The sequence below is a fragment of the Dendrobates tinctorius genome, unplaced genomic scaffold, assembly GCF_039654945.1.
Source record: "Dendrobates tinctorius isolate UK_male_01 unplaced genomic scaffold, ASM3965494v1 ptg000125l, whole genome shotgun sequence".
NCBI lineage: Eukaryota > Metazoa > Chordata > Amphibia > Anura > Dendrobatidae > Dendrobates > Dendrobates tinctorius.
In genome coordinates, this window is record NW_027361793.1 from 13,420,254 (window position 1) to 13,440,433 (window position 20,180).

A 20,180-nucleotide genomic window follows, 5' to 3' on the forward strand; every position below is an offset into this window, starting at 1 on the left:
GTGTCTGTCCACCCCTTCCTTCTTCTTCTGGGAGCTCCTCTTCATCTTGTGATTCCTGTTTTGAAATAAAAGGCCATGAATAGACATATATTACAGAGAAGATGGATTTTGGAAATAAAAACTTACCGTCAAACGCTGACGATGCGAGGGAGGGCTCCCAGAAGATGATGTGCTGTCTTCCTGGTGGCCATACTCCATGCCTGTGGGTGGTGTTGAAGCTGCTGCCATTGCTGCTGCTGCATCTATTGGGCGGCTGTTGAATAAAGAGAAACAAAGGGCCAATGAATATCTTGATATTCAATAGCCCTAGTTTGGAGGAATGGGTTATTTGATAATTACCGTCTCTCCTCTGCTGCTGGCCTCCCCTCCTCAGCATGTTCTATTTGCTGCTCCATTTGGGGTGGTGGTGGTGCGGATGGTGCTGCAGTGGTCTCCTGCCTTCTCCTGCGCCTGGTTGCTGTCTTGGGTGGCATGTTGGGTGTGGCTGTGGGTCCCACTGTCTTGCTTTTATATATGTCTTGTGGGCAGAGCTACTGAGCATGCTCAGACCAAAAAACCGGATCCGGCCGCCGGATCAGGCTTTCGCCGGATCCGGCGCATTGCGGCGCTCATAGGCTTTCATTGTGTGAAAAAGCCGGACGCGCCGGATCCGGCGTGTCCGGCTTTTTCGCCGGAGACAAAAAACGTTACAGTAGACGTTTTTTCCAGACGCCGGATCGCGACACATTGCGACAGATTGCCGGATCCGGCGATAACCGGATGAAACGCATGGCCATCCGGCGCGATCCGGTGCAAATGCAAGTCAATGGGGGGGAAACCGGATCCGGCATTGCATTTCGCCGGATCCGGTTTCTGTCAAAAGCGCCGGATCGCGCCTGACGGCGAAAACCTGATGTGTGAAAGAGGCCTTAAGCGTTTTTTTAAGCACACACCCTTAAACCCTTCCTTTTTTCTGAGGCCTTCTCTAAGATTTTATCTAACACTGGCCCAAATATTCTTAACCCTGAAAAGGGAATGGAGTAAAGTTTATTTCGGGAAAGGTTATCCCCCAACCTGCCTCTGTGGTGCCCTGTCCTGTCTCCACCGCTACCCCGACCTGCTCATTTTGGTGTAGATGGGAGAAACCATTGTAAAAACGCCAAAATGCGCTGAATTTGCATCTAATCAAAACAAATTTAAAGGCAGAATTCTGGCAAATTTGCTCTAAGGAATCAGGGCCTAAATATTGCTCTTCTCGTCTTACAGCCTCAGGAAAGAAGAGTTGTATGTGGCACGATGTTCTGCTAAAGTCTACACTGCATTATGCTTTAGTTATAGTTTTCAATACACTTTTGTATGTTTTCTTGCTGAAAAATCCACGCCAATAAATGCTCTTTTTAAAACAATATGCAAATTGCCTCTTCAGAGAAGAGGACTTGAACTCTATAGCGCCTCCTGTTGGCAGTCACACTCCACAAGGAGAGAGGTTTATCCTTTAGACCTCAGTCCAGAGCCTCTCACCTAGCCAAATCAGTTCTCATACTTTGCCCTGATGACGTACAATACCCTGAAACACCGTGTCTGCAAATTGAGATTCTGATTTGGCTTTTATCCTAAGACATATTGTAAGACTCATTAAAGGGTCAATAGTGCCATAAAGGATCGCTGCTTCCACTGGTGGCGCGATAGAGTTCAAGTCCTCTTCCTCTCTGAAGAGGGAAGCTGCATATTTACATTTCCCAGAGGAGCATGCATGGCCTGCAAGTCTCCTTAGGCTAGGTTCATACTGCGTTAAAGCAGCCCAATCAACGCATAGCATTGACGGGCTGTGTTAACGCTATGGCATAACGCGGTCGCGTTATGCTATACCGCTAGCGCAGATGCTTCATCTGCGCTAGCGGTAACGGACCCTTGGATGCTGCAGCCCGCGTCCGAGGGGCCGTCCGACTATGGCATGCGTTGGTGATGTGCCCGATAATGGGGGTTAATAGCAGCGTTAACGGCCTGCGTTACACCGCGTTATGCTGCCTTAATGCAGTGTGACCCCAGCCTAACAATGGTCACTCTCCACAAGCCTTAGGCCTGTTTCACACTTCAGTTTTTTGTGTCAGTTAAAATCCGCCAAAATAGCAGAAAACGGATCTGCAAGCGGACTGACAGAAACGGTGGTTAGCGGATCGGCGGATGTACGGATCCGCCGAAGGTAAAAATTTTAAAGGAACCACGCCTGGGGGAAAAGGGGAGAGAGAAAGAGAGAGAATTTTTTTTTATCCAGCAGCCAGACAGAAATGCGGGTTAAACCAGGAAATAGCGGATCCGGACAGTAAAAAAATGCTCCGTCCGGGCCGCTGAGCGGACGCCAAACTCTTGGCGGATCCGTACAAAAGAAGATCGGACGACCATCCGTCAAGATCCGCCGATAATGCGGATCCGCCAAGAAAAATGGCGGATCCGGTTTTTTTTTCAAATCGGCGGATCTTGACTGATGGTCACAAACGGAAGTGTGAAACAAGCCTTAGATAGTATTTAAAACCAAAAAGGTTATGGCATTTTGTTGTGGTTTATTGCACATTGGGCATGGTTTTTTGCGAATGCAATTGACTAACGTCAAAGAACAGCAGCGTGTGCACGTCAGGGGAGGGTTCCCGCAGCCCAGCATTCCGCCAGCTGGAAGAAAACTCGGCTTCAAACTCCAAAAAACACACAAATGGTTGAAAAAAAAAAACAGCACCAAGGTGCGATCACAAGGAGACTTTCATCTTGATAAACATCAAAAAGCGCATTATTGTAAGCCACAATGACACAAAGCAATCTAAAAGTAAGAAAACTGCAAACCTGCAGTAGAAACCAATGTGTATGAGGCTACCGCCACCGCGGCACACACAGTACGACCCTGCTGGACAGCGGTGGTCGCCAACGTGTCACACTAGCTGTGCTGAACTACTACTCCCAGCATATCCTCATAGACGCTGGGAGTAAAGTATTAAAAAGTATTAAAGTGTGTGTTGTGTCACAACTTGCTGCACACCACGTGACACAACACACTGCAGCACGCATGCGCGCCCGCAGCGGCTGAACGCAGCACACAGGAGCTCCCTGAGACGATCTTCTATCCATGGTCGCTACTCGATGGTTCTCTCCCCTGCAGGAAGTAGAAATGTGCGACCCCGGAAAGAAATGGAAAGCTGGGAAAGTAATAGAAGAGAGGCCTGGACGCTCGGTACGGCGGGAACGGCACAAGTTTCACTACTGAGGGTGAGAACTGGGCGGAGACTGAAATGGAGATGTCAGACACAGGTCGTCCTCCTGCACTCACTGTCCTGGTCTGTGTGCACTACAGAGCAGGCTGGGGGGAGTTGTCAGAAGCAGGTCCTGCACTCACTGTCCTAGTCTGTGCACTACAGAGCAGGCTGGGGGGAGTTGTCAGAAGCAGGTCCTCCTCCTCCTGCACTCACTGTCCTGGTCTGTGTGCACTACAGAGCAGGCTGGGGGGAGTTGTCAGAAGCAGGTCCTCCTCCTCCTGCACTCACTGTCCTGGTCTGTGTGCACTACAGAGCAGGCTGGGGGGAGTTGTCAGAAGCAGGTCCTCCTCCTCCTGCACTCACTGTCCTGGTCTGTGTGCACTACAGAGCAGGCTGGGGGGAGTTGTCAGATGCAGGTTCTCCTCCTCCTGCACTCACTGTCCTAGTCTGTGCACTACAGAGCAGGCTGGAGGGAGTTGTCAGATGCAGGTCCTCCTGCACTCACTGTCCTAGTCTGTGCATTCACTACAGAGCAGGCTGGGGAGAGTTGTCGGAAGCAGGTCCTCCTTCACTCACAATCCTGGTCTGTCCTCTACAGAGCAGGCTAGGGGGAGTTGTCAGAAGCAGGTCCTCCTCCTCTTGCACTCACTGTCCTGGTCTGTGTGCACTACAGAGCAGGCTGGGGGGAGTTGTCAGAAGCAGGTCCTCCTCCTCCTGCACTCACTGTCCTGGTCTGTGTGCACTACAGAGCAGGCTGGGGGGAGTTGTCAGATGCAGGTTCTCCTCCTCCTGCACTCACTGTCCTAGTCTGTGCACTACAGAGCAGGCTGGAGGGAGTTGTCAGATGCAGGTCCTCCTGCACTCACTGTCCTAGTCTGTGCATTCACTACAGAGCAGGCTGGGGAGAGTTGTCGGAAGCAGGTCCTCCTTCACTCACAATCCTGGTCTGTCCTCTACAGAGCAGGCTAGGGGGAGTTGTCAGACAGGTCCTCCTCCTGCACTCACTGTCCTGGTCTGTGCCCTACAGAGCAGGCTAGAGGGGAGTTGTCAGCAGGGCTGTGGAGTCGGAGTCGGAGTCGTGGAGTCGGTGCTCATTTTGGTGGAGTCGGAGTTGGAGTCGGTATAAAATGGAGCGACTCCGACTCCTAAAATATATAATAAAATGGGTACAGTAATTCAATGCAGGATGTGCTGAATATTTTTTCATAGGAGTTTGGGAAAGTTATGAAATGTCCTATAAATGGCTGTTCTATTCCTGATCTAAGGCTACATTCACACACAGCATTTTTCCTGTGTTTTTTGAGGATACGTTTTTCAGCTGCAAAAGCTGATCATCTTTTTAAAAAACCGCATCACCTGAAAGGTTTTTGAGCTCATAGATAAGTTTTTCAATAGCAAAAGCAGATTAGAAATCTGTTCTATCTATCCATTTATCCATATCTGTCTATCCATATCGTATCTGTACCAAAAAGAATGAAAACCGGGTAGTACACCAATATATATTGTGTTCTATCTAAATATCTTGATTATTGGATCATAAAAATGATTAAATGTCTGAGGTTCACATTGTACTACAATAAATTTTTCACTCAAATATAAGCAATATGTGTGGGAGTCGGAGTCGTGGAGTCGGTGTAAGGGAAATTGAGGAGTCGGAGTCGCAGGTTTGGCTTACTGACTCCACAGCCCTGGTTGTCAGACAGGTCCTCCTCCTGCACTCACTGCCCTATTCTGTGCACTACAGAGCAGGCTGAGGGGAGTTGTCAGAAGCAGGTCCTCCTCCTCCTGCACTCACTGTCCTGGTCTGTGTGCACTACAGAGCAGGCTGGGGGGAGTTGTCAGAAGCAGGTCCTGCACTCACTGTCCTAGTCTGTGCACTACAGAGCAGGCTGGGGGGAGTTGTCAGAAGCAGGTCCTCCTCCTCCTGCACTCACTGTCCTGGTCTGTGTGCACTACAGAGCAGGCTGGGGGGAGTTGTCAGAAGCAGGTCCTCCTCCTCCTGCACTCACTGTCCTGGTCTGTGTGCACTACAGAGCAGGCTGGGGGGAGTTGTCAGAAGCAGGTCCTCCTCCTCCTGCACTCACTGTCCTGGTCTGTGTGCACTACAGAGCAGGCTGGGGGGAGTTGTCAGAAGCAGGTCCTCCTCCTCCTGCACTCACTGTCCTGGTCTGTGTGCACTACAGAGCAGGCTGGGGGGAGTTGTCAGATGCAGGTTCTCCTCCTCCTGCACTCACTGTCCTAGTCTGTGCACTACAGAGCAGGCTGGAGGGAGTTGTCAGATGCAGGTCCTCCTGCACTCACTGTCCTAGTCTGTGCATTCACTACAGAGCAGGCTGGGGAGAGTTGTCGGAAGCAGGTCCTCCTTCACTCACAATCCTGGTCTGTCCTCTACAGAGCAGGCTAGGGGGAGTTGTCAGACAGGTCCTCCTGCACTCACTGTCCTGGTCTGTGCCCTACAGAGCAGGCTAGAGGGGAGTTGTCAGCAGGGCTGTGGAGTCGGAGTCGTGGAGTCGGAGTCGGTGCTCATTTTGGTGGAGTCGGAGTCGGAGTTGGAGTCGGTATAAAATGGAGCGACTCCGACTCCTAAAATATATAATAAATTGGGTACAGTAATTCAATGCAGGATGTGCTGAATATTTTTTCATAGGAGTTTGGGAAAGTTATGAAATGTCCTATAAATGGCTGTTCTATTCCTGATCTAAGGCTATGTAGCGTTTTTCCTGTGTTTTTTGAGGATACGTTTTTCAGCTGCAAAAGCTGATCATCTTTTTAAAAAACCGCATCACCTGAAAGGTTTTTGAGCTCATAGATAATGTTTTCAATAGCAGAAGCAGATTAGAAATCTGTTCTATCTATCCATTTATCCATATCTGTCTATCCATATCGTATCTGTACCAAAAAGAATGAAAACCGGGTAGTACACCAATATATATTGTGTTCTATCTAAATATCTTGATTATTGGATCATAAAAATGATTAAATGTCTGAGGTTCACATTGTACTACAATAAATTTTTCACTCAAATATAAGCAATATGTGTGGGAGTCGGAGTCGTGGAGTCGGAGTCGGAGTCGGTGTAAGGGAAATTGAGGAGTCGGAGTCGGAGTCGCAGGTTTGGCTTACTGACTCCACAGCCCTGGTTGTCAGACAGGTCCTCCTCCTGCACTCACTGCCCTATTCTGTGCACTACAGAGCAGGCTGAGGGGAGTTGTCTGACCGGTCCTCCTCCTGCACTCACTGTCCTGGTCTGTGCACTGCAGAGCAGGCTGCGGGGAGTTGTCAGAAGCAGGTCCTCCTCCTCCTGCACTCACTGTCCTGGTCTGTGCACTACTGAGCAGGCTAGGGGGGAGTTGTCAGAAGCAGGTCATCCTTCTGCACTCACTGCCCTAGTCTGTGCACTACAGTCATGGCCAAAAGTTTAGAGAATGACACGAATATTAATTTTTACAAAGTCTACTGCTTCATTTTTTCTAATGGCAATTTGCATATACTCAAGAATGTTATAAAGAGTGATCAGCTTAACAGCAATTACTTGCAAAGTCAATATTTGCCTAGAAAATGAACTTTATCCCCCAAAACACATTTCAACATCATTGCAGCCCTGCCTTAAAAGGACCAGCTAACATCGTTTCAGTGATTGCTCCATTAACAGGTGTGGGTGTTGATGAGGACAGGGCTGGAGATCAATCTGTCATGATTAAGTAAGAATGACACCACTGGACACTCTAAAAGGAGGCTGGTGCTTGGTATCATTGTTTCTCTTCTGTTAACCATGGTTATCTCTAAAGAAACACGTGCAGTCATCATTGCACTGCACAAAAATGGCCTAACAGGGAAGAGTATCTCAGCTAGAAAGATTGCACCTCAGTCAACAATCTATCGCATCATCAAGAACTTCAAGGCTTCCCTTGTTGCAAAAAAGGCTCCAGGGCGCCCAAGAAAGACCAGCAAGCGCCAGGACCGTCTCTTAAAAGTGTTTCAGCTGCGGGATCGGGCTACCAGCAGTGCAGAGCTTGCTCAGGAATGGCAGCAGGCAGGTGTGAGTGCATCTGCACGCACTGTGAGGCGGAGACTCTTGGAGCAAGGCCTGGTCTCAAAGAGGGCAGCAAAGAAGCCACTTCTCTTCAGAAAAAACATCATGGACAGACTGATATTCTGCAAGAGGTGCAGGGAGTGGACTGCTGAGGACTGGGGTAAAGTCATTTTCTCTGATGAATCCCCTTTTCGATTGTTTGGGACATCTGGAAAACGGCTTATTCGGAGAAGACCAGGTGAGCGCTACCACCAGTCTTGTCTCATGCCAACTGTCAAGCATCCTGAAACCATTCATGTGTGGGGTTGCTTCTCAGCCAAGGGAATGGGCTCTCTCTCAGTCTTGCCTAAAAACACAGCCATGAATAAAGAATGGTACCAGAATGTCCTCCAAGAGCAACTTCTCCCAACCGTCCAAGAGCAGTTTGGCGATCAACAATGCCTTTTTCAACATGATGGAGCACCTTGCCATAAAGCAAAGGTGATAACTAAATGGCTCAGGGAACAAAACATAGAGATTTTGGGACCATGGCCTGGAAACTCCCCAGATCTTAATCCCATTGAGAACTTGTGGTCAATCATCAAGAGACGGGTGGACAAACAAAAACCTTCAAATTCAGACAAAATAAAAGCATTGATTTTGCAAGAATGGACTGCTATCAGTCAGGATTTGATCCAGAAGTTGATTGAGAGCATGCCAGGGAGAATTGCTGAGGTCCTGAAGAAGAAGGGTCAACACTGCAAATATTGACTTGCTGCATTAACTCATTCTAACTGTCAATATAACCTTTTGTTACTCATAATATGATTGCAATTATATTTCTGTATGTGATAAAAAACATCTGACAAACACACATAAAAACCAGAGGGCAGCAGGTCATGTGAAAATATAATATTTGTGTCATTCTGTAAACTTTTGGCCATGACTGTACACAGCAGGCTAGGGGGAGTTGTCAGAAGCAGGTCATCCTTCTCCTGCACTCACTGTCCTAGTCTGTGGACAACAGAGCAGGCTAGGGGGAGAGTTGTCAGAAGCAGGTCCTCCTCCTCCTGCACTCACTGTCCTGGTCTGTGCACTACAGAGCAGGCTGGGGGGGGGGCGGAGTTGTCAGAAACAGGTCCTCCTCCTCCTGCACTCACTGTCCTAGTCTGTGCACTACAGAGCAGGCTAGGGGGTGTTGTCAGAAGCAGGTCCTCCTGCACTCACTGTCCTGGTCTGTGCACTACAGAGCAAGCTGGGGGGAGTTGTCAAATGCAGGTCCTCCTCCTCCTGCACTCACTGTCCTAGTCTGTGCACTACACAGCAGGCTGGGGGGAGTTGTCAGATGCAGGTCCTCCTCCTCCTGCACTCACTGTCCTAGTCTGTGCAATAAAAAGCAGGCTAGGGTGGATTTGTCAGAAGCAGGTCCTCCTCCTGCACTCACTGTCCTAGTCTGTGCACTACAGAGCAGGCTGGGGGGAGTTGTCAGATGCAGGTCCTCCTCCTCCTGCACTCACTGTCCTAGTCTGTGTACTACAGAGCAGGCTGGGGGGAGTTGTCAGATGCAGGTTCTCCTCCTCCTGCACTCACTGTCCTAGTCTGTGCACTACAGAGCAGGCTACGGTGGAGTGGTTAGAGTGAGTTGTGCCTGTTTTGGAGTTGATTTTTGAAATTTCTCTACTGAAATACAGGAAAGATATATATCTTTGTACCATGTTAGCCAGTAGATAGAAAAATATTTAGAATTGAGAGTCCTCAGTGGTTGATACCTTTTAATGGCTAACTGAAAAGATGGTAACAAATTGCAAGATTTCCAGACTACTTAACATTAAATTACTTGTATTAAAAGGTAACTTCAAATCTCAGAGAGACAGAAGGGTCTGGCTGTCATGTCAGACGCTGTTCACACCACAGCGTCCGGCAGGCAGAGGTAGTTCCACCTCCAGCCACTATAGCCTCAGTGGCGCAGGCTTGATCTTCAGGCTCTCGGGGGTTAATCCTGCTGGAGACCAGGTTGGAAGGTTAGTCACGCCCACGGTCTTTAAATAGTCATACTGGCATATGGGCGTCGCCGATTATAGCTTGTGTTTTCATACCAAGTGGTTCCGGTCTGGAGTGGAGGTGTTGCAGAGAGAGAGATTCGTATCTGGTGTTGTATGATCTGTCGTTATCCTTTCTCCTTCCCATATTTGTGTTTAGTTGTGCCCTGTTCACATTACTGTATATTCCTGTGTGTGTGCGGCGCAGTGCAGTTTAAGTTCTCCCTGTCTGTCATTATTTGTGTGGGAGCTTTGGTGGTGTGTCTCCTCACTGGGTGGAGGGTGGAGGGTTAAGTGCAGGGCTGAGCAGGAGATAAGGAAAGGGTGGAGGCTCAGGCATTTGCACCTTCAGCAAAAACCCTGGGTTGAGGGTCAGACAGGGTTTCCCCTAGTGAAAGGGACACCACAGGGGCCCCGGGTATTTCTGCCTTAGTTGTCCTAAGCCCCAGGTGACATTATAATCGGCCCACATTTTTTCAGGAGTCCATGGATCCCATGGATTCCATAACCCGCCAGTTGGCGGCGCTGTCCTTACAGGTCTCCGAGTTGAAAGGGGCAGTTCAGCAGCAGGGCCTGGTAGTAGCAAAGGTGCAAACGGCATCTGCAGGTATCGGTGCAGAGCCGAAGTTTCCGCTGCCAGAACGATTTTCAGGCGATCGCAGCAAATTTGTCGTATTTTGGGAGGCCTGCAAATTATACTTCCGCATGCGGCCAATCTCCTCAGGTAATGAGGCCCAGCGAGTAGGGCTGGTGTTGTCATTACTGAGTGGTGACCCCCAAGCATGGGCATTTTCCTTACCAGCTGACTCTGCTACATTTCATTCGGTCGATAATGGTTTTTTCTGCCCTCGGGCTCATTTACGATGACCCTGACCGACTGGCTCTAGCGGAATCTAAAATCCGCGCCCTCCGCCAGGGGGAGCGCTTGGCAGAGGACTATTGTTCGGAATTTCGCCGCTGGGCTGTAGACACACAGTGGAATGACCCAGCACTGCGGAGCCAGTTTATTCATGGGGTATCAGGGAGGGTGAAACAAGCCCTCCTGATGTATGAGACTCCGGCATCATTGGAGTCTGCCATGAGTTTGGTGATACGTATTGATCACCGTTTTCGTCAGGGGGCCCAGGAGACGCTACCTCTGGGGGAAAGCAGAGGTGCAGATGTGGTTGAAGTAGATGAGTCCCCTGAACCTATGCAGATTGCTGGCGTGGCACAGGTTCAGCCTCGCGCTCCGGGATTCCGGAAGCCCGGAGCATGTTTCTACTGTGGTAAAAGAGGTCATTATGTTAACGTTTGACCGGTACTACCTAAGAGGGTCACATCGGCGGAAAACTGTTAAGCTCAGAGGGTATGGAGGAGACCCAACTGAGCGTATGCATATCCTCCATGATGGTATCTCAATGTATGCTCCCTGCCAAGGTTATTATCGCCGGCAGAGAGCTACCTATATCAGTGTTTGTGGATAGCGGTTCCGCTACCAATCTCATAGATGAGGAGTTTGCACACACCGCCGGGTTTAAGATCGAAAAACTTCCTCACCCCATACAGGTGGTGACCATTAATGCTGTTCCCCTCCCTCAAGGGGAGATTACTGAGTTTGTGGCAGAGGTGAAACTCCACATTGGGGTCCTACATTCTGAGTCGGTTACATGTAGGGTCCTCCGTAATCTCCCAGCTCAAATGGTCCTGGGTTTTCCATGGCTGTCCAGGCACAACCCGGTAATTGATTGGAAAACTCAGGACATAGTGCAATGGAGTGGTTTCTGCCAAGACAATTGCTTGGCCACATGTGTGTCCGCCGTGACGCCCAGCCTGCCGGAGGCTTTGCAGGATTTCGCGGATGTTTTCTCTGAGAAGGGTTGCTCAGAACTGCCTCCACATAGAGCCTATGACTGTGCGATTAGGTTAAAACCCGGGGTCAAATTACCTAAGGCCAGGATGTTTAATATTTCTGGTCCTGAGAGGCAAGCTCTGAAAGACTACATCGCGGAGAGTCTGAGCAAAGGACACATCCGGCCTTCGTCCTCGCCTGTAGCCGCGGGGTTTTTCTTCATTAAGAAGAAAGATGGGGGGGTTACGCCCGTGTCTGGATTTCCGAGAGTTAAACCAGATTACTATCCGTGATCCCTACCCAATGCCGTTGATCCCGGATTTGTTCAACCAGGTAGCGGGGGCGAAATGGTTTTCTAAGCTGGACCTCAGGGGGGCGTATAACCTCATAAGGGTCCGTCAGGGGGATGAGTGGAAGACGGCGTTTAACACTCCTGAGGGTCATTTTGAGAGTCTGGTTATGCCGTTTGGGTTGACCACCGCGTCTGCCGTTTTCCAACATTTTATTAATGATGTATTTGCTCATGTCCTGGGGAGATTTGTGATTGTATACCTGGATGATATCCTCATTTATTCTAGCGATCGGGACACTCATTTGGAGCATGTTAGGCAGGTGTTACAGTTGCTCCGGGAGAACCAGCTCTATGCTAAGCTGGAAAAATGTTTATTTTTTGTCCAGGAGTTGCCCTTTTTGGGATATATTGTGTCCGCAGCCGGTTTTAAAATGGACACCGCTAAGGTGCAAGCGGTGCTGCAATGGGAGAGGCCGGAGAGTCTGAAAGCACTCCAGCGGTTCCTTGGGTTTGCGAATTATTATAGGAAATTTATAAAACACTTTTCGACTGTCGCCAAACCGCTCACGGACATGACAAAAAAGGGTGCCGATCTGGCGAACTGGCCTGAGGTGGCTATACGTGCATTTGAGCGTCTGAAGAATAGTTTTGCTTCAGCCCCCATTCTGGTGCAACCAGACGTGTCTAAACCTTTTGTGGTAGAGGTTGATGCGTCGGAGGTAGGAGTGGGGGCAGTACTGTCTCAAGGCTCGTCCTTGAGCGAGATGCATCCATGCGCCTACTTCTCCAAGAAGCTGTCGCCGCCCGAACGGAATTATGATATCGGCAACAGGGAGTTGTTGGCCATCAAACTGGCTTTTGAGGAATGGCGACACTTCTTGGAGGGGGCGGCTCACCAGGTCACAGTCATCACCGACCATAAGAATCTGCTCTACCTGGAGTCGCCCAAGCGTCTGTCTCCTAGGCAGGCTCGCTGGGCATTGTTTTTTACTCGTTTCAATTTTCTTGTGACGTACCGTCCCGGGGCTAAAAACACCAAGGCGGATGCTTTGTCTAGGTGTTTTCCGGGGGGAGAACCTCGGGAAGAGCCGGTACCCATCCTCCAGAAAGGGGTAGTGGTCTCGGCTCTCACGACGGAGGTAGAGGCGGAGATTGCCGAGGCCCAAGAGGAGGTACCACCAGGACTTCCCGCCAACAAATCATTTGTACCCCTGCATCTTCGGCTTAAGGTGTTGAAGGAACACCACGATTCGGTACTGGCTGGTCATCCAGGGGTGAAGGGCACCTTAGAGCTGGTATCGCGTCGTTTCTGGTGGCCCAAAATCCGGCAGGACGTGGTCTCGTACGTGGCAGCTTGCATCACGTGCGCTAGGGCTAAGTCACCCCGAACCCGTCCTGCTGGCACGCTACAGCCTCTGGGGGTACCCAATAGGCCATGGACAGAAATCTCCATGGATTTTATCACTGACTTGCCAGCCTCGGCAGGGAACACGGTCATCCTGGTGGTGGTTGACCGTTTTTCAAAGATGGCGCATTTTGTGGCGTTGTCTTCTTTGCCCAATGCTAAGACGTTGGCTCAGGTATTTGTGAAGGAGGTGGTCAGACTCCACGGAGTACCATCTGACATAGTATCTGATAGGGGTACGCAATTTGTGGCGAGGTTTTGGAAAGCTTTTTGCTCAAGGTTGGGGATCAAGTTGTCACATTCATCGGCGTTTCATCCACAGTCTAATGGACAAACTGAGCGCATGAACCAAAATCTAGAACAGTATTTACGATGTTTTGTGTCCGACAACCAGGAGGAGTGGTCTACTTTCCTTCCTCTGGCCGAATTCGCGTTAAATAATCACCGCCAAGAGTCATCAGGAGAGTCTCCTTTCTTTTGTGTGTACGGTCAACATCCTCAGTTTTGTACCTTACATCAGGGTGACTCCGGGGGTGTCCCGGAGGAGGATCAGCTAGGAGCCCAATTGTCATCAGTCTGGAGGCGGGTGAAACAGCGTTTGTTGAGCATGAGTGCCAGGTACAAACGGGTGGCTGACAGTAGACGCGTGCCAGGTCCGGACCTGTGTGTGGGTGAATGGGTGTGGTTAGCTACGAAGAACATAAAACTCAAAATTCCATCTTTAAAACTGGGTCCAAGGTTTATTGGGCCTTTTAGGATTTCTGCCATCATTAACCCAGTGGCTTATCGGTTGGAACTTCCTGCGGTGTACAAAATACATAACGTTTTTCACAGGGCTTTATTGAAAAAGGTGGTAGGCTTGGTGGACACGACGCCGATGCCACCTCCAGTCATGGTGGATGGCGATTTAGAGTTCGAGGTCGCCAAGGTAGTGGACTCTCGAGTAGTACGCCGTACTCTTCAGTATTTGGTGCACTGGCGGGGTTATGGTCCGGAGGAGAGGTCTTGGGTTCCAGCCTCAGACATACATGCGGATCGGCTGGTCAGTTCTTTTCACCGTCGTCATCCGGACAAGCCGGGTCCTATGAGTCTTGAGGGCCCTGGGGTCCCTCGTAGAAGACGGGGTACTGTCATGTCGGACGCTGTTCACACCACAGCGTCCGGCAGGCAGAGGTAGTTCCACCTCCAGCCACTATAGCCTCAGTGGCGCCGGCTTGATCTTCAGGCTCTCGGGGGTTAATCCTGCTGGAGACCAGGTTGGAAGGTTAGTCACGCCCACGGTCTTTAAATAGTCATACTGGCATATGGGCGTCGCCGATTATAGCTTGTGTTTTCATACCAAGTGGTTCCGGTCTGGAGTGGAGGTGTTGCAGAGAGAGAGATTCGTATCTGGTGTCGTATGATCCGTCGTTATCCTTTCTCCTTCCCATATTTGTGTTTAGTTGTGCCCTGTTCACATTACTGTATATTCCTGTGTGTGTGTGGCGCAGTGCAGTTTAAGTTCTCCCTGTCTGTCTTATTTGTGTGGGAGCTTTGGTGGTGTGTCTCCTCACTGGGTGGAGGGTGGAGGGATAAGTGCAGGGCTGAGCAGGAGATAAGGAAAGGGTGGAGGCTCAGGCATTTGCACCTTCAGCAAAAACCCTGGGTTGAGGGTCAGACAGGGTTTCCCCTAGTGAAAGGGACACCACAGGGGCCCCGGGTATTTCTGCCTTAGTTGTCCTAAGCCCCGCGTGACACTGGCAGTATAAACTCATGACGACCTTTGACACAGTCGGTGCAGGAATGAATGTGTCACATGGATTTATGTCTTTTTACATCAATTAAGGAATTTGCTCTTGAGACCTTCTGGGGGCATCTCAACACAGAACCAGACCCCAATCACAGGACAATAAAACTTTCACACTCCTTATCACTGAACTGTTCCATTATTTATTTTTATCCCTGTGCCATAATGACAATTCTGCTTCACGTCACTTGTCTTTTCTATTGCATTATTTGTGTGCTGTGTTGTGTATAAATATGTGATTCTTCAGATGTTGTATTAGTCTAGCCTGATGAAGAGACCTGAGTAGTCTTGAAAGCTTGCAGTTTGTTACCATCTTTTCAGTTAGCCATTAAAAGGTATCAATCACTGAGGACTCTCAATTCTAAGGGTCTGTGCACATGGTGCGGTTTCTACTGCGGATCCGCAGTGGAACTGCAGGTGATGTATAGTACCCTTATAGCCTATGTAAAAAAAAAAAAAAAAACGCTGTGCACATGCTGCGGATTTTTCCGCCCGGTTTTTGTGCGGGAAAAAAAAAAGCAGCATGTGACTTCTTTTGTGCGGTTTTGCTGCAGTTTTCCACCTGCTCCATTCTACAAATCTGCAGGTGGAAAACCACACAAAAACGGCAGTAAACCCGCAAAAAAAAGGAAGAAATCCGCAGGAAAAATGCAGGTCAGAAAAATCCGCGGGAGGATCCGCACCGTGTGCACATAGCCTAAATATTTTTCTAATGAAATAGTGATTTATATAATAAACATTTAGAAAAAAATAAATTATTTTGAAGTGTTCCAAGTTTTAATCCCACCCAGTGTTGTTGATTACTGGCTGCAGAGGGAGGTCCTCTTAACAACTCCTGTCTAGTGGGTTCAGGTGCAAAGCAGACTAGAATGGATGGGGGATGAGGCCGAGTGTGATATTGCTATTTATTTAATTATTAAAAATAAATAAAACTGTGATGTGTTAGAACGAAGCTTGTCACCATGTATTTGCTTCCCCCATCTGAGAGCAGCGTTACATCGGGGCAGAGACCCTGATTTTCAGGAATGTCACTTACTGGGCTTCTTCGTTTAGTTAAGTTTGATTTAGAAACTGTTTTCTCAGCTGCAGATCTAGCAGTTCTCTGAATTCTGGGCTCTGTATATCCCCGCCCACATCACTGTTGGCAGCTTTCTGTGTACACTGTGCATAGGCAGAAAGCTGCCATTCAATGGTGGGGGCAGGGTTGGACTACCTGACAGCGGGTTTACTAGTTCTCTAGTGATATTCTTCTGTTGTCTCTACATCATGCTGCTCTCTGATTGGGTAGCAAGAACCTGGTGACAGATTCCCATTAAAGCTACCCTGTCACCTTGACTGGTCACCATATTTTGGCTGCATGTTGGGTGTGTGAGGTCTAAATGCAGGACATGCTGTACTCAACTTTATTGAATATAATACAAAAAACCTTGGCACACAAAAAGAGAGAATTCAAATGATCCAAGAACAAGTTTATTGTATATCATAATTCCATATAATGATAGACCAAAAAGAAGATATGACAAATGATCCACAGAAAAATTTCAACGTTTCGGCTATAACTCCTTTTTCAAGAATTTATCTGCAGAGAAACCCAACCATAAATAAAAAAAATTTTTCGTAAGAAAATTATAATATCTTTGTCAAATATAGATTATACATATAATACACTCAATATATTAGCAAAACCAATAAAGTGCAATTGATACCAAAATGAATAATAATTCACATAGAGAAAAGGCTCCTTTTACAATTCTCATGTATCATAAAACACTATACAACTCCTTGCATACTAGGAGTTCAATACCTGTGGGAATAATGATCCATAGACATCAGAATGAGGTTCATCTTATAAACCACACAAACGTGGAATGCCTTATAAAAGAAAAAAATATATAAATCAGAAAGAAATATTCATGATACCTTTTAACAAGAATTACTTTTTCATAATATGCCCATGAAGAAAAAACATAAATGTCTCATGTCAAGACACAAAATACGCTCAATAAATGTGCCTTATCCAGGTACAAAATGCGCTCCATAATGATATTATATAAAAATATACTCAGTGCTCACTCATAGTTCCTTATTAAAATAAATAATGTGCTCTATAAAGGTGCTGAGTCCCGACACAAATTGGGCAGTATCTAAATACATAACATGCAAAATGAGAACTGCATCCAAACATGCCACATGTACAGGTCCGTGGCTCACGTGCAGGTACACACTAGCTGCCCATGCAGAGTGCGCTCCACATAGGCGCCATATCTAAATACATAACATGCAAAACGAGAACTGCATCCAAACATACCGCATGTACGGGTCCGTGGATCGCTTGCTGGTACACACTAGCCGCCAATGTAGAGTGCTCCGTGACTGTTCTGAAAGAAGCTGGACCTCTTATATCCGGTTGCATAAATCACCTCCAGGTCAAGGATCAGTGTCTAGCAGAAGAAACTGCGCATGTGCCGCCGAAGTGTGGTGAAAAAGCCAAAGTAACTGCAGTTGTGAGCGTGAGATGATGTAAGCTCACTTCCAGTGAGGTCCCGGGCCCAGACTAAAAGATAAGTGTACCATCACCATCAATAATATTTGGAAGAGAAAATCATTTCCCCCGAGCACTGTATGAGTGGAGCTAAATATAAAGAAGAAAAAGGGAAAAATTAGAATAAAAATTTAGGCAAATATAATATACAAGAATAACAATATATATGTGATAATTATTCCCACAGTTTATAAACACACAAGTCTTTTTTATGAACAGTATAATGCCGTCATTGCACACATTAGTGAATTACCATAAAGAACAAAAAATTATCACAGGGTAAATACTAAATGAATAATAGAAATATCTGACAAATTAAGAACAGTCATGAGAACCAACGAGACATGACCAAAATTCAATATTGGCCAAATTAACACACAATTTCATACTCCCTGTTTAACCTAATGGTGCCAAGGTCTGAAGGGTGTGCATCCAAAAGGATTCACGCTCCTTCAATCTTTTAACCCTATCGCCCCCTCTTCTGGCCATAGGTACCCAATCTATAACCTGATATTTCAACTGCGCCACAGAATGTCCATGTGCCAAAAAATGAGCAGGAATAGGCAACAAAGTTCTTCCACATCTAATGGTGGATTTATGCCATGGGTTCCAATGTGGCACCCCCCTATGCCAATATTTTCATGTCATACTTTGGGGAATCCTTTGTATACGGTGATCCCCTATTCTTGTCTCACGCTTTATATTGGAAGCGTTATATTGATGACGTTTTCCTGATTTGGACAGGGGGTGAGGATACTCTTTTAGAGTTTTTCAATAGATTAAATACACATGTGACGGGACTTACTTTTTCCCTTCACCATGACTGTTTTTCATTTAATTTTCTGGACACATTGGTTTCTATTAACCCAGATGGTTCAATTAGTACAGATTTGTATATTAAGCCTACAGATAAAAACAGTCTTCTTCATTTTGGCAGTAATCATCCGCGACATGTGAAGTATGCATTACCAAAGTCACAACATGTGAGGATAAATAGGATTGTTTCTGATTTACCCACAAGAGAATTGAGACCTCATGAAATGGAAATGTGGTTTCGCAAAAGGGGTTACCCTATCCAAATCTTGAAACAATCTAGGATCCCTTCCCCTCGTAGGGATAAGTCGAATAAATTGGCATTTGTCAGTACCTTTCACCCTTATAGTACTCTGGTTAGCAGTTGTATTCTACGGCATTGGGATGTATTGAAAAACTCGTACCCCAACGTTCCTGAATTCTGTTCTAGACCTCTTATGTGCTATAAGAGATTGAACAATATTAAGAACCTTTCAGTTAGGGCTGATGTTGGCTCTAGTAAAAAAGAGATTGTTCAAAGAACCTTGATAACATCCCGGAGGGGTACTTTCCGTTGTTTGCAGTGTTCCAATGTAATGAAGGGTGATACATTCACCCATCCTCGTTCAGGGCGACGTTTTCAGATCAATGGATACTTCACATGTGATTCTTCTTTTGTTATATATCTGATTAAGTGCCCATGTGGCCTCGGATATGTTGGGGAGACTACCCAACATATCCGAGACCGCATTTCCCAGCGTAAATCCACCATTAGATGTGGAAGAACTTTGTTGCCTGTTCTTGCTCATTTTTTGGCACATGGACATTCCGTTGCGCAGTTGAGATATCAGGTTATAGATTGGGTACCTATGGCCAGAAGAGGGGGTGATAGGGTTAAAAGATTGAAGGAGCGTGAATCCTTTTGGGTCCACACCCTTCAGACCTTGGCACCATTAGGTTAAACAGGGAGTATGAAATTGTGTGTTAATTTGGCCATGTCTCGTTGGGTCTCATGACTGTTCTTTATTTGTCAGATATTTCTATTATTGATTTAGTATTTACCCTGTGATAATTTTTTGTTCTTTATGGTACTTCACTAATGTGTGCAAGGCGATCTGACCATTGCCTCTATGTAGCAGAGGCGATCGCGCTATGGCAGCTTATAGCCTCCTATGGAGACTGTTGAAGCATGCCAAAAGTAAAAAAAAGTGTTTAAAAATATATATAAAAGTTCAAATCACCCCCCTTTCACCCCATTCAGAATCGTCGATCTATCCGTAAAAAAAGGATTAACCTGATCGCTAAACGGCGTGGCAACAAAAAAGTAAAAAAGACAGAATTACGTTTTTTAGGTCGCTGCGATATTGCATTAAAATGCAGTAACGGGCAATCAAAAGATCGTATCTGCACCAAAATGGTTTCATTAAAAACATCAGCGCCGCACACAAAAAAATAAGCCCTCACCCAACCCGAGATCACGGAAAATGGAGATGCTATGGGTCTCGGAAAATAACACTTTTTTTATTTTAGCAAAGTTTAGAATTTTTTTTCCCCACTTAGATCAAAAAGAACCTAGTCATGTTTAGTGTCTATGAACTCATACTGACCTGGAGAATCATAATGGCAGGTCAGTTTTAGCATGTAGTGAACCTAGCAAAAAAGCCAAACAAAAAACAAGTGTGGGATTGCACTTCTTTTGCAATTTCACAGCAGTTGGAATTTTTTTCTCGTTTTCTAGTGCACGACATGGTAAAACCAATGGTGTCGTTCAAAGTACAACTCGTCCCGCAAAAAATAAGCCCTCACATGGCCATATCAACGGAAAAATAAAACAGTTATGGCTCTAGGAAGAAGGGGAGTGAAAACGAAAATGCAAAACCGAAAAAAGCTCCGGGGGTTATAATGGATGAGTGTTTGGCTCAATGAAAGTCTTTGGGTCGGTGAGCTGTTCGAGAAAACAATGGACAGCACTAGAACATGTCACATGGATTTGTTAATGTATCATTAATGCAGTGTTCCAGGTTTGTAACATTAATAATTGAACCTTAGATTAAGCAAGGGCTCATGGAAACGTTTGTGAAGTTTGGTCCAAACTCGGACTGTCCCTGGGTCTCTCGACACAAACGCGACAGTTTCATAGGCCTATATAAGGCTGTTAAGGTCTGGAGAGCCTTTGCCGGGCCATGCATTGCAGTCTGTGCTTGGACCGAGTTCACTGGCTCCTGTAGATTGGCTGTGAAGATCCTCGGCCAGGACAGTA

At 47.0% G+C, this 20,180-nt stretch overlaps 1 protein-coding gene across 3 annotated transcripts in view; it reads left to right on the forward strand.

The window, feature by feature from the left end:
• The first annotated feature begins 3,062 nt into the window (after positions 1-3,062).
• Positions 3,063-20,180, forward strand: part of ZDBF2 (zinc finger DBF-type containing 2) — a 134,889-nt gene continuing 117,771 nt past the window's right edge. For 2 of the 3 annotated variants that reach the window (XM_073541889.1, XM_073541891.1), the window contains exon 1: positions 3,063-3,234. The gene's annotated coding sequence lies outside the window, so the exon portion shown is untranslated. The remainder of the gene's footprint in view (positions 3,235-20,180) is intronic. The other variant, XM_073541890.1, reaches the window with a different exon arrangement.